The following is a 13201-nucleotide window of genomic DNA, read 5'->3' as shown; positions in this document are numbered from 1 at the left end:
ATAAGAAGGTTTGAAGGATACAGTAAACCTGAAGTGAAGCATCGGAATCTATAGCTAGTGTCACAAGAATGGTTCAAAACACAGTCAGTACGAAGAGTCAGTCTTCTTGTACTTAAGTCGGCATTGTGCCTTTTGTATTTAATTCCGATGCAATTTCTGTGTTTCATCGTCAATAAGAATGTCCAAGGGATACAGTAAACCTAGAGTGAAGCATCGGAGCCTACAACTAGAGTCACAGGAATGGTTCAAGACATAGACAGTAAGAAGAGTCAGTCTTCTTGTACTTAAGTCGGCATTGTGCCTTTTGTATTTAATTCCGATGCAATTTCTGTGTTTCATCGTCAATAAGAAGGTCAGAGGGATACAGTAAACCTGAAGTGAAGCATCGGAATCTATAACTAGTGTCACAGTAATGGTTCAAATCATAGACAGTAGGAAGAGTCAGTCTTCTTGTACTTACGTCGGCATTGTGAATTTTGCATTTAATTCCGATGCAATTTCTGTGTTTCATCGTCAATAAGACGGTCAGAGGGATACATTAAACCTGAAGTGAAGCATCGGAATCTATAACTAGTGTCACAGGTATGGTTCAAAACAGTGTCAGTAAGAAGAGTCAGTCTTCTTGTACATAAGTCGGCATTGTGTCTTTTGTATTTAATTCCGATGCAATTTCTGTGTTTCATCGTCAATAAGAAGGTCCAATTGATACATTAACCCTGAGTGATGCATCGGAATCTATAACTAGTGTCACAGGGACGGTTCACAACATAGACAGTAAGATGAGTCAGTATTCTTGTACTTTAGTCGGCATTGTGCCTTTTGTATTTAATTCCGATGCAATTTCTGTGTTTCATCGTCAGTAAGAAGGACAGAGGGATACAGTAAATCTGATGTGAAGCATCAGAATCTAAAACTAGTGTCACAGGAATGGTTCAAAACATAGTCAGTAAGACGAGTCAGTCTTCTGGTACTTAAGTCGGCATTGTGCCTTTAGTATTTAATTCCGATGCAATTTCTGAGTTTCATCGTCAATAAGAAGGTCCAAGGGATACAGTAAACCTGGAGGGAAGCATCGGATATATAAATAGTGCCACAGGAATGGTTCAAAACATAGTAAGTAAGAAGAGTCAGTCTTCTTGTACTTAAGTCGGTATTGTGCCTTTTGTATTTAATTCCAATGCAATTTCTGTGTTTCATCGTCAATAAGAAGGTCTAAGGGATACAGTAAGCCTGGAGTGAAGCATTGGAATCTATAACTAGTGTCACAGGGTCGGTTCAAAACATAGACAGTAAGATGAGTCAGTATTCTTGTAGTTAAGTCGGCATTGTGCCTTTTCTATTTAATTCCGATGCAATTTCTGTGTTTCATCGTCAATAAGAAGGTCCAAGGGATACAGTAAACCTTAAGTGATGCATCGGAATCTATAACTAGTGTCACAGGAATGGTTCAAAGCATAGTCAGTAAGAAGAGTCAGTCTTCTTGTACTTAAGTCATCATTGTGCATTTTCTATTTAATTCTGATCCAATTTCTGTGTTTCATCGTCAATAAGAAGGTCCAAAGGATACAGTAAACCTGGAGTGAAGCATCGGAATCTATAACTAGTGTCACAGGAATGGTTCAAAACATAGACAGTAAGAAGACTCAGACTTCTTTTACTTACGTCGGCATTGTGCCTTTTGTATTTAATTCCGATGCAATTTCTGTGTTTCATCGTCAATCAGAAGGTCAGAGGGATACAGTAAACCTGGAGTGAAGCATCGGAGTCTACAACTAGTGTCACAGGAATGGTTCAAGACATAGACAGTAAGAAGCATCAGTGTTCTTGTACTTAATTCGGCATTGTGCTTTTTGTATTTAATTCCGATGCAATTTCTGTGTTTCATCGTCAATAAGAAGGTCAGAGGGATACAGTAAACCTGAAGTGAAGCATCGGAATCTATAACTAGTGTCAAAGGTATGGTTCAAAGCATAGTCTGTTAGAAGAGTCAGTCTTCTTGTACTTAAGTCGGCATTGTGCCTTTTGTATTTAATTCCGATGCAATTTCTGTGTTTCATCGTCAATAAGAAGGTCCAATTGATACATTAAACCTGGAGTGAAGCATCGGAATCTATAACTAGTGGCACAGGGACGGTTCAAAACATAGACAGTAAGATGAGTCAGTATTCTTGTACTTTAGTCGGCATTGTGCTTTTCGTATTTAATTCCGATGCAATTTCTGTGTTTCATCGTCAGTAAGAAGGTCAGAGGGATACAGTAAACCTTATGTGAAGCATCGGAATCTATTACTAGTGTCACAGGAATGGTTCAAAACATAGTCAGTAAGAAGAGTCAGTCTTCTTGTACTTAAGTCGGCATTGTGCCTTTTGTATTTAATTCCAATGCAATTTCTGTGTTTCATCGTCAATAAGAAGGTCCAAGGGATACAGTAAACCTGGAGTGAAGCATCGGAATCTATAACTAGTATCACAGGGACGGTTCATAACATAGACAGTAAGATGAGTCAGTATTCTTGTACTTAAGTAGGCATTGTGCATTTTCTGTTTAATTCCGATGCAATTTCTGTGTTTCATCGTCAATAAGAAGGTCCTAGGGATACAGTAAACCTGAAGTGAAGCATCGGAATCTATAACTAGTGTCACAGGAATGGTTCAGACCATAGCCAGTAAGAAGTGTCAGTCTTCTTGTACTTAAGCGATCATTGTGCATTTTCTATTTAATTCTGTTCCAATTTTTGTGTTTCATCGTCAACAAGAAGGTCCAAGGGATACAGTAAACCTGTAGTGAAGCATCGGAATCTATAACTAGTGTCACAGTAATGGTTCAAAACATAGACAGTAGGAAGAGTCAGTCTTCTTGTACTTAGGTCGGCATTGTGCCTTTTGTATTTAATTCCGATGCAATTTCAGTGCTTCATCGTCAATAAGATGGTCAGAGGGATACAGTAAACCTGGAGTGAAGCATCGGAGTCTATAACTAGTGTCACAGGAATGGTTCAAAACATAGACAGTAAGAAGAGTCAGTCTTCTTGTTCTTAATTCGGCATTGTGCCATTTGTATTTAATTCCGATGCAATTTCTGTGTTTCATCGTCAATAAGAAGGTCAGAGCGATACAGTAAACCTGAAGTGAAGCATCGGATCTATAACTAGTGTCAGAGGAGTGGTTCAAAACATAGTCAGTAAGAAGAGTCAGTCTTCTTGTACTTAAGTCGGTATTGTGCCTTTTGAATTTAATTCCGATTCAATTTCTGTGTTTCATCGTCAATAAGAAGGTCCATGGGATACAGTAAACCTGGAGTGAAGCATTGGAATCTATAACTAGTGTCACAGGGACGGTTCAAAAGATAGACAGTAAGATGAGTCAGACTTCTTTTACTTACGTCGGCATTGTGCCTTTTCTATTTAATTCCGATGCAATTTCTGTGTTTCATCGTCAATAAGAATGTCAGAGGGATACAGTAATCCTGAAGTTAAGCATCGGAATCTATGACTAGTGTCACAGGAATGGTTCAAAACATAGTCAGTAAGAAGAGTCAGACTTCTTGTACTTAAGTCGGTATTGTGCCTTTTGTATTTAATTCCGATGCAATTCCTGTGTTTTATCGTCAATAAGAAGGTCCAAAGGATACAGTAAACCTGAAGTGAAGCGTCGGAATCTATAACTAGTGTCACAGGAATGGTTCAAAACATAGACAGTAGGAAGAGTCAGTCTTCTTGTACTTAAGTCGGCATTGTGCCTTTTGTATTTAATTCCGATGCAATTTCTGTGCTTTATCGTCAATAAGAAGGTCTGAGGGATACACAAAACCTGGAGTGAAGCATCGGAGTCTATAACTAGTGTCACAGGAATGGTTCATAACATAGACAGTAAGAAGAGTCAGTCTTCTTGTACCTAATTCGGCATTGTGCCTTTAGTATTTAATTCCGATGCGATTTCTTTGTTTCATCGTCAATAAGAAGGTCCAAGGGATACAGTAAACCTGAAGTGAAGCATCGGAATCTATAACTGGTGTCACGGGAATGTTTCAAAACATAGACAGTAGCAAGAGTCAGTCTTCTTGTACTTAAGTCGGCATTGTGCCTGTTGTATTTAATTCCGTTGCAATTTCTGTGTTTTATCGTCAATAGGAAGGGCCAAGGGACACAGTAAACCTGGAGTGAAGCATCGTAATCTATAACTGGTGTCACAGGAATGGTTCAAAACATAGACAGTAGCAAGAGTCAGTCTTCTTGTACTTAAGTCGGCATTGTGCCTGTTGTATTTAATTCCGTTGCAATTTCTGTGTTTTATCGTCAATAAGAAGGTCCAAGGGACACAGTAAACCTGGAGTGAAGCATCGTAATCTATAACTAGTGTCACAGGAATGGTTCAAAACATAGACAGTAGGAAGAGTCAGTCTTCTTGTACTTAAGTCGGCTTTGTGCCTTTTGTACTTAATTCCGATGCAATTTCTGTGCTTTATCGTCAATAAGAAGGTCTGAGGGATACACAAAACCTGGAGTGAAGCATCGGAGTCTATAACTAGTGTCACAGGAATGGTTCACAACATAGACAGTAAGAAGAGTCAGTCTTCTTGTACCTAATTCGGCATTGTGCCTTTTGTATTTAATTCCGATGCGATTTCTGTGTTTCATCGTCAATAAGAAGGTCCAAGGGATACAGTAAACCTGAAGTGAAGCATCGGAATCTATAACTGGTGTCACAGGAATGGTACAAAACATAGACAGTAGCTAGAGTCAGTCTTCTTGTACTTAAGTCGGCATTGTGCCTTTTGTATTTAATTCCGATGCAATTTCTGTGCTTTATCGTCAATAAGAAGGTCTAAGGGATACACAAAACCTGGAGTGAAGCATCGGAGTCTATAAGTAGTGTCACAGGAATGGTTCAAAACATAGACAGTAAGAAGAGTCAGTCTTCTTGTACCTAATTCGGCATTGTGCCTTTTGTACTTAATTCCGATGCGAATTCTGTGTTTCATCGTCAATAAGAAGGTTTGAAGGATACAGTAAACCTGAAGTGAAGCATCGGAATCTATAGCTAGTGTCACAAGAATGGTTCAAAACATAGTCAGTACGAAGAGTCAGTCTTCTTGTACTTAAGTCGGCATTGTGCCTTTTGTATTTAATTCCGATGCAATTTCTGTGTTTCATCGTCAATATGAATGTCCAAGGGCTACAGTAAACCTAGAGTGAAGCAACGGAGCCTACAACTAGAGTCACAGGAATGGTTCAAGACATAGACAGTAAGAAGAGTCAGTCTTCTTGTACTTAAGTCGGCATTGTGCCTTTTGTATTTACTTCCGATGCAATTTCTGTGTTTCATCGTCAATAAGAAGGTCAGAGGGATACAGTAAACCTGAAGTGAAGCATCGGAATCTATAACTAGTGTCACAGTAATGGTTCAAATCATAGACAGTAGGAAGAGTCAGTCTTCTTGTACTTACGTCGGCATTGTGAATTTTGCATTTAATTCCGATGCATTTTTTGCGTTACATCGTAATAAGAAGGTCCAAGGCATACAGTAAACCTGAAGTAAAGCATTGGAATCTATAACTAGTGTCAAAGGAAAGGTTCAAAACATAGACAGTAGCAAGAGTCAGTCTTCTTGTACTTAAGTCGGATTGTGCCTATTCTATTTAATTCCGATGCTATTTCTGTACTTCATCATCAATAAGAAGGTCCAAGGGACACAGTAAAGCTGGAGTGAAGCAGCGGAATCTATAACTAGTGTCACACGAATGGTTCAAAACATAGGCAGTAGGAAGAGTCAATCTTCTTGTACTTAAGTCGGTATTGTGCCTTTTGTATTTAATTCCGATGCAATTTCTGTGTTTCTCCGTCAACAAGAAGGTCAAAGGGATACAGTAAACCTCGAGTGAAGCACTGGAATCTATAACTAGTGTCACAGGGACGGTTCAAAACATAGACAGTAAGATGAGTCAGTATTCTTGTACTAAAGTCGGCATTGTGCCTTTTCTATTTAATTCCGATGCAATTTCTGTGTTTCATCGTCAATAAGAAGTTCCAAGGGATACAGTAAACCTGAAGTGAGGCATCGGAATCTATAACTAGTGTCACAGGAATGGTTCAAATCATAGTCAGTAAGAAGAGTCGGTCTTCTTGTACTGAAGTCATCACTGATCATTTTCTATTTAATTCTGATCCAATTTCTGTGTTTCATCGTTGATAAGAAGGTCCAAGGGACACAGTAATCCTGGAGTGAAGCAGCGGAATCTATAACTAGTGTCACAGGAATGGTTCAAAACATAGGCAGTAGGAAGAGTCAATCTTCTTGTACTTAAGTCGGTATTGTGCCTTTTGTATTTAATTCCGATGCAATTTCTGTGTTTCATCGTCAACAAGAAGGTCAAAGGGATACAGTAAACCTCGAGTGAAGCACTGGAATCTATAACTAGAGTCACAGGAATGGTTCAAAGCATAGACAGTGAGAAGAGTCAGTCTTCTTGTACTTAAGTCGGCATTGTGCCTTTTGTATTTAATTCCGAAGCAATTTCTGTGTTTCATCGTCAATAAGAATGTCAGAGGGATACAGTAATCCTGAAGTTAAGCATCGGAATCTATGACTTGTGTCACAGGAATGGTTCAATACATAGTCAGTAAGAAGAGTCAGACTTCTTGTACTTAAGTCGGTATTGTGCCTTTTGTATTTAATTCCGATGCAATTCCTGTGTTTTATCGTCAATAAGAAGGTCCAAAGGATACAGTAAACCTGAAGTGAAGCGTCGGAATCTATTACTTGCGTCACAGGAATGGTGCAAAACATAGAGAGTAGGAAGAGTCAGTCTTCTTGTACTTAAGTCGGCATTGTGCTTTTTGTATTGATTTCCGATGCAATTTCTGTGTCTCATCGTCAATAAGAAGGTCAAAGGGATGCAGTAAACCTGAAGTGAAGCATCGGAATCTATAACTAGAGTCACAGGAATGGTTCAAATCATAGACAGTAAGAAGAGTCAGTCCTCTTGTACTTAAGTCGGCATTGTGCCTTTTGTATTTAATTCCGATGAAATTTCCGTGTTTCATCGTCAATAAGAAGGTCCAAGGGATACATTATACCTGGAGTGAAGCATCGGAATCTATAACTAGTGTCACAGGAATGGTTCAAATGTTAGACAGTAGGAAGAGTCAGTCTTCTTGTACTTACGTCGGCATTGTGAATTTTGTATTTAATTCCGATGCAATTTCTGTGTTTCATCGTCAATAAGAAGGGCAGAGGGATACATTAAACCTGAAGTGAAGCATCGGAATCTATAACTAGAGTCACAGGAATGGTTCAAAATATAGACAGTAAGAAGAGTCAGTCTTCTTGTACTTAAGTCGGCATTGTGCCTTTTGTAATTGCTTCCGAAGCAATTTCTGTGTTTCATCATCAATAAGAAGGTTTAAGGGATACAGTAAACCTGAAGTGAAGCATCGGAATCTATAGCTAGTGTCACAAGAATGGTTCAAAACATAGTCAGTAAGAAGAGTCAGTCTTCTTGTACATAAGTCGGCATTGTGCCTTTTGTATTATATTGCGATGCAATTTCTGTGTTTCTTCGTCAATAAGTAGGTCCAAGGGATACAGTAATCCTGAAGTTAAGCATCGGAATCTATGACTAGTGTCACAGGAATGGTTCAAAACATAGTCAGTAAGAAGAGTCAGTTTTCTTGTACTTAAGTCGGTATTGTGCATTTTTGTATTTAATTCATATGCAATTTCTGCGTTTCATCGTAATAAGAAGGTCCAAGGGATACAGTAAACCTGAAGTAAAGCATTGGAATCTATAACTAGTGTCAAAGGAAAGGTTCAAAACATAGACAGTAGCAAGAGTCAGTCTTCTTGTACTTAAGTCGGATTGTGCCTATTCTATTTAATTCCGATGCTATTTCTGTGCTTCATCGTCAATAAGAAGGTCCAAGGGACACAGTAAACCTGGAGTGAAGCAGCGGAATCTATAACTAGTGTCACAGGAATGGTTCAAAACATAGACAGTAGGAAGAGTCAATCTTCTTGTACTTAAGTCGGTATTGTGCCTTTTGTATTTAATTCCGATGCAATTTCTGTGTTTCATCGTCAATAAGAAGGTCCAAGGGATACAGTAAACCTCGAGTGAAGCACTGGAATCTATAACTAGTGTCACAGGGACGGTTCAAAACATAGACAGTAAGATGAGTCAGTATTCGTGTACTTAAGTCGGCATTGTGTCTTTTCTATTTAATTCCGATGCAATTTCTGTGTTTCATCGTCAATAAGAAGGTCCAAGGGATACAGTAAACCTGGAGTGAAGCATCGGAATCTATAACTAGTGCCACAGGAATGGTTCAAAACATAGACAGTAAGAAGAGTCAGTTTTCTTGTACTTAAGTCGGTATTGTGCCTTTTGTATTTAATTCATATGCAATTTCTGCGTTTCATCGTAATAAGAAGGTCCAAGGGATACAGTAAACCTGAAGTAGAGCATCGGAATCTATAACTAGTGCCACAGGAATGGTTCAAAACATAGACAGTAAGATGAGTCAGTATTCGTGTACTTAAGTCGGCATTGTGCCTTTTCTATTTAATTCCGATGCAATTTCTGTGTTTCATCGTCAATAAGAAGGTCCAAGGGATACAGTAAACCTGGAGTGAAGCATCGGAATCTATAACTAGTGGCACAGGAATGGTTCAAAACATAGTCAGTAAGAAGAGTCAGTTTTCTTGTACTTAAGTCGGTATTGTGCCTTTTGTATTTAATTCATATGCAATTTCTGCGTTTCATCGTAATAAGAAGGTCCAAGGGATACAGTAAACCTGAAGTAAAGCATTGGAATCTATAACTAGTGTCAAAGGAAAGTTTCAAAACATAGACAGTAGCAAGAGTCAGTCTTCTTGTACTTAAGTCGGATTGTGCCTATTCTATTTAATTCCGATGCTATTTCTGTGCTTCATCGTCAATAAGAAGGTCCAAGGGACACAGTAAACCTGGAGTGAAGCAGCGGAATCTATAACTAGTGTCACAGGAATGGTTCAAAACATAGACAGTAGGAAGAGTCAATCTTCTTGTACTTAAGTCGGTATTGTGCCTTTTGTATTTAATTCCGATGCAATTTCTGTGTTTCATCGTCAATAAGAAGGTCCAAGGGATACAGTAAACCTCGAGTGAAGCACTGGAATCTATAACTAGTGTCACAGGGACGGTTCAAAACATAGACAGTAAGATGAGTCAGTATTCGTGTACTTAAGTCGGCATTGTGCCTTTTCTATTTAATTCCGATGCAATTTCTGTGTTTCATCGTCAATAAGAAGGTCCAAGGGATACAGTAAACCTGGAGTGAAGCACCGGAATCTATAACTAGTGCCACAGGAATGGTTCAAATCATAGACAGTAAGAAGAGTTAGACTTCTTTTACTTAAGTCGGCATTGTGCCTTTTGTATTTAATTCCGATGCAATTTCTGTGTTTCATCGTCAATAAGAATGTCCAAGGGATACAGTAAACATAGAGTGAAGCATCGGAGCCTACAACTAGTGTCACAGGAATGGTTCAAGACATAGACAGTAAGAAGAGTCAGTCTTCTTGTACTTAATTCGGCATTGAGCCTATTGTATTTAATTCCGATGCAATTTCTGTGTTTCATCGTCACTAAGAAGGTCAGAGGGATACAGTAAACCTGAAGTGAAGCATCAGAATCTATAACTAGTGTCACAGGAATATTTCAAAACATAGTCAGTAAGAAGAGTCAGTCTTCTTGTACTTAAGTCAGCATTGTGTCTTTTGTATTTAATTCCGATGCAATTTCTGTGTTTCATCGTCAATAAGAAGGTCAGAGGGATACAGTAAACCTGAAGTGAATCATCGGAATCTATAACTAGTGTCACAGTAATGGTTCAAATCATAGACAGTAGGAAGAGTCAGTCTTCTTGTACTTACGTCTGCATTGTGAATTTTGCATGTAATTCCGATGCAATTTCTGTGTTTCATCGTCAATAAGACGGTCAGAGGGATACATTAAACCTGAAGTGAAGCATCGGAATCTATAGCTAGTGTCACAGGTATGGTTCAAAACATTGTCAGTAAGAAGAGTCAGTCTTCTTGTACATAAGTCAGCATTGTGCCTTTTGTATTTAATTCCGATGCAATTTCTGTGTTTCATCGTCAATAAGAAGGTCCAAGGGATACAGTAAACCTGGAGTGAAGCATCGGAATCAGTAACTAGTGTCACAGGAATGGTTCAAATCATAGACAGTAGGAAGACTCAGTCTTCTTGTACTTACGTCGGCATTGAGAATTTTGTATTTAATTCCGATGCAATTTCTGCGTTTCATCGTAATAAGAAGGTCCAAGTGATACAGTAAACCTGAAGTAAAGAATTGGAATCTATAACTAGTGTCAAAGGAAAGGTTCAAAACATAGACAGTAGCAAGAGTCAGTCTTCTTGTACTTAAGTCGGATTGAGCCTATTCTATTTAATTCCGATGCTATTTCTGTGCTTCATCATCAATAAGAAGGTCCAAGGGACACAGTAAACCTGGAGTGAAGCAGCGGAATCTATAACTAGTGTCACAGGAATGGTTCAAAACATTGACAGTAGGAAGAGTCAATCTTCTTGTACATAAGTCGGTATTGTGCCTTTTGTATTTAATTCCGATGTAATTTCTGTGTTTCATCGTCAACAAGAAGGTCCAAGGGATACAGTAAACCTCGAGTGAAGCACTGGAATCTATAACTAGGGTCACAGGGACGGTTCAAAACATAGACAGTAAGATGAGTCAGTATTCTTGTACTTAAGTCGGCATTGTGCCTTTTCTATTTAATTCCGATGCAATTTCAGTGTTTCATCGTCAATAAGAAGGTCCAAGGGATACAGTAAACCTGAAGTGAGGCATCGGAATCTACAACTAGTGTCACAGGAATGGTTCAAATCATAGTCAGTAAGAGGAGTCGGTCTTCTTGTACTGAAGACATCACTGATCATTTTCTATTTAATTCTGATCCAATTTCTGTGTTTCATCGTCGATAAGAAGGTCCAAGGGATACAGTAGACCTGAACTGAAGCATCGGAATCTATAACTAGAGTCACAGGAATGGTTCAAAACATAGACAGTAAGAAGAGTCAGTCTTCTTGTACTTAAGTCGGCATTGTGCCTTTTGTATTTAATTCCGAAGCAATTTCTGTGTTTCATCGTCAATAAGAATGTCAGAGGGATACAGTAATCCTGAAGTTAAGCATCGGAATCTATGACTAGTGTCACAGGAATGGTTCAAAACATAGTCAGTAAGAAGAGTCAGACTTCTTGTACTTAAGTCGGTATTGTGCCTTTCGTATTTAATTCCGATGCAATTCCTGTGTTTTATCGTCAATAAGATGGTCCAAAGGATACAGTAAACCTGAAGTGAAGCGTCGGAATCTATGACTTGCGTCACAGGAATGGTGCAAAACATAGAGAGTAGGAAGAGTCAGTCTTCTTGTGCTTAAGTCGGCATTGTGCTTTTCGTATTTAATTCCGATGCATATTCTGTGTCTCATCGTCAATAAGAAGGTCAAAGGGATGCAGTAAACCTGAAGTGAAGCATGGGAATCTATAACTAGAGTCACAGGAATGGTTCAAATCATTAAGAAGAGTCAGTCCTCTTGTACTTAAGTCGGCATTGTGCCTTTTGTAATTAATTCCGAAGCAATTTCTGTGTTTCATCGTCAATAAGAAGGTCCAAGGGATACATTAAACCTGGAGTGAAGCATCGGAATCTATAACTAGTGTCACAGGAATGGTTCAAACCTTAGACAGTAGGAAGAGTCAGTCTTCTTGTACTTACGTCGGCATTGTGAATTTTGTATTTAATTCCGATGCAATTTCTGTGTTTCATCGTCAATAAGAAGGGCAGAGGGATACATTAAACCTGAAGTGAAGCATCGGAATCTATAACTAGAGTCACAGGAATGGTTCAAAATATAGACAGTAAGAAGAGTCAGTTATCTTGTACTTAAGTCGGCATTGTGCCTTTTGTATTCACTTCCGAAGCAATTTCTGTGTTTCATCATCAATAAGAAGGTTTAAGGGATACAGTAAACCTGAAGTGAAGCATCGGAATCTATAGCTAGTGTCACAAGAATGGTTCAAAACATAGTCAGTAAGAAGAGTCAGTCTTCTTGTGCATAAGTCGGCTTTGTGCCTTTTGTATTTAATTGCGATGCAATTTCTGTGTTTCATCGTCAAAAAGTAGGTCCAAGGGATACAGTAATCCTGAAGTTAAGCATCGGAATCGATGACTAGTGTCACAGGAATGGTTCAAAACATAGACAGTAAGAAGAGTCAGTCTTCTTGTACTTAAGTCGGCATTGTGCCTTTTGTATTTAATTCCGATGCAATTTCTGTGTTTCATCGTCAATAAGAAGGTCCAAGGGTTACATTAAACCTAGAGTGAAGCATCGGAATCTATAACTAGTGTCACAGGAATGGTTCAAATCATAGACAGTAGGAAGAGTCAGTCTTCTGGTACTTACGTCGGCATTGTGAATTTTGTATTTAATTCCGATGCAATTTCTGTGTTTCATCGTCAATAAGAAGGTCAGAGGGATACATTAAACCTGAAGTGAAGCATCGGAATCTATAACTAGTGTCACAGGGACGGTTCAAAACATAGACAGTAAGATGAGTCAGTATTCTTGTACTTAAGTCGGCATTGTGCCTTTTGCATTTAGTTCCGATGCAATTTCTGTGTTTCATCGTCAATAAGTAGGTCCAAGGGACACAGTAATCCTGAAGTTAAGCATCGGAATCTGTGACTAGTGTCACAGGAATGGTTCAAAACATAGTCAGTAAGAAGAGTCAGTTTTCTTGTACTTAAGTCGGTATTGTGACTTTTGTATTTAATTTCAATGCAATTTCTGTGTTTCATCGTCAATAAGAAGGTCCAAGGGATACAGTCAACCTGAAGTGAAGCATCGGAATCTATAACTAGTGTCAAAGGGAAGGTTCAAAACATAGACAGTAGCAAGTGTCAGTCTTCTTGTACTTAAGTCGGCATTGTGCCTATCGTGTTTAATTCGGATGCTATTTCTGTGCTTCATCGTCCATAAGAAGGTCCAAGGGACACAGTAAACCTGGAGTGAAGCATCGGAATCTATAACTAGTGTCATAGGGACGGTTCAAAACTTAGACGGTAAGATGAGTCAGTATTCTTGTACTTAAGTCGGCATTGTGCCTTTTGCATTTAATTCC

This window comes from Schistocerca americana, chromosome X, assembly GCF_021461395.2.
Source record: "Schistocerca americana isolate TAMUIC-IGC-003095 chromosome X, iqSchAmer2.1, whole genome shotgun sequence".
NCBI lineage: Eukaryota > Metazoa > Arthropoda > Insecta > Orthoptera > Acrididae > Schistocerca > Schistocerca americana.
Note: the sequence above shows the minus strand (reverse complement) of the source record.